Source organism: Hippopotamus amphibius, chromosome 7 (genome assembly GCF_030028045.1).
Source record: "Hippopotamus amphibius kiboko isolate mHipAmp2 chromosome 7, mHipAmp2.hap2, whole genome shotgun sequence".
Taxonomy (NCBI): Eukaryota; Metazoa; Chordata; class Mammalia; order Artiodactyla; family Hippopotamidae; genus Hippopotamus; species Hippopotamus amphibius.
In genome coordinates this window covers 50,532,779-50,534,609 of record NC_080192.1, presented here as the reverse complement: position 1 = coordinate 50,534,609, position 1,831 = coordinate 50,532,779, and the positions used below count along the sequence as shown (strand labels likewise).

The window sequence follows — 1,831 nt, the reverse complement described above, 5'->3', positions numbered from 1 at the left end:
TGGTGGAAAAGTTCTAGAAATGGATAGTGGTGATGGTTGCACCATATTGTGCATGTACTTAATAGCACTCAATTGTACACTTAAAAATCGATCAAATTGTAAGTTTTATACTATGTATATTTTACCAAAAAAAAAGATATTCTCAGGGGAAAAGCCAGTGGAAGCCAAGGTGCCTGGCAGGGATAGGCCCAGAGTACACAAGGGAAAAGATGACTGAGTGTGGGCAGAGCAGGCTTGAGGAAAGCTGATCTCCTTCCAGGTCAGTAAATTTAACTGTGTAGAAAACGATAGGGTGTAGGGATTACTGTGAAAACTTAGAAGTGCCTGGTCCACCTAAAGGCGATATTCGATTAAAAACCACAGCAGCTCTTTGCCGCATCTACTGCAAGGATGAAGAACATTCTCAACAATCAGACTGTCGACATTCCAGGGACACACAGTTGTTGTGAAGGGCCCCAGAGGCACCCTGCAGAGGGGCGTCAACCACATCAATGTAGAACTCAGTCTCCTTGGGAAGAAAAAGAGGCTCCAGGTTGGCAAATGGTAGGGAAATAGAAATGAACTGGCGACTGTCCGCACGGTGTGTAGCCACGTACAGAACATGATCAAGGGTGTTACACTGGGCTTCTGTTACAAGATGAGGTCTGTGTATGCTCACTTCCCCATCAATGTTGTTATTCAGGAGAACCATTCTCCTGTTGAAATCCGAAATTTTGGGTGTGAAAAATATACCCGCAGGGTTCGGATGAGGCCAGGCGTTGCTTGTTCAGAAAGATGAGTTGATTCTTGAAGGAAATGATATTGAACTTGTGTCAAATTCAGCTGCTTTGATTTAGCAAGCCACAATAGTTAAAAACAAGGATATAAGAAAATTCTGGGATGGTATCTATGTTTCTGAAAAAGGAACAGCTCAGCCAGCTGATGAACAAGATCTAAGTGGTCCGGCTACAGAAACAACAAGATGCCAAATGATTCTTCAGACTTACTTGTGATATTGTAAAGATTCAGTAAAAGCTCTTTTAATTTGGGACTTTTTCTTAAAAAGAAAATAAAAAGTGAACACTACACAAAGCATCTTCAGGGCAAGGGTACCAATTTTTCACTCCTATTATCAGCCATCAGTGTAATGTTAGAACTAAAACAAACACTTATTATGGGGTTCTATTTGTAAGCATATCTTACCAGAAACTGGAGACAGAACTTGGGGAGTGAAGGAGAGAGAAAATAAGATGTGTAACAACCAAACAACCACCACCATTTACAGTAAGCTTACTGTGTCCTAAGTAGGCACTGGATGTGTTTTACATGTATTTTCTTATTTAATTCTCACAACCACCTATGAGGTAGGAATTACAATTACCCCCATGTTACAGATGCAGAAACAGAGGCATTGAGAGGTTAGGTCTCTGGCAGGTAGACAGTGGGAGAGCCAGCTGGCCATCTGTTTCCAGTTTAGGGTCCCTGCCCTCAAGGTATAAAAAAAAGCATAGAGCAGTAACCCTCAAACTGGAAACCTTTTCCAAACATACAGGATTAAGAGACACATAATATTTAAAGCTGTGAGAGTAAACTAAGTTCGTGAAGGTAAGCGCATAACGAAAGGGGAGGGTGAGGTCAGAAACTCATATGCATATTTGAGTGGAAAAAGAAGGAAGAGAATGCAATGGAGACAGAGGATTTGTTAGAGATGGAGGGAAATACCAAGAGTGTGAATGGCACCAAGTCAAAGGAAAAGAGGGTTTCAAGGATTTCAATAATATCAAAGGCGACACAGATGGACCAAGACTAGGCTTGTGCCTCTAGGTAAGAGTGCAGTAACAAACCTTCCCAA

The 1,831-nt window shown here is 41.6% G+C and overlaps 1 pseudogene; it reads left to right on the top strand.

Annotated features, from left to right (window-relative positions):
• The first annotated feature begins 390 nt into the window (after positions 1–390).
• On the top strand, positions 391–992 carry LOC130857614 (60S ribosomal protein L9-like; annotated as a pseudogene).
• The last annotated feature ends 839 nt before the right edge of the window (positions 993–1,831 follow it).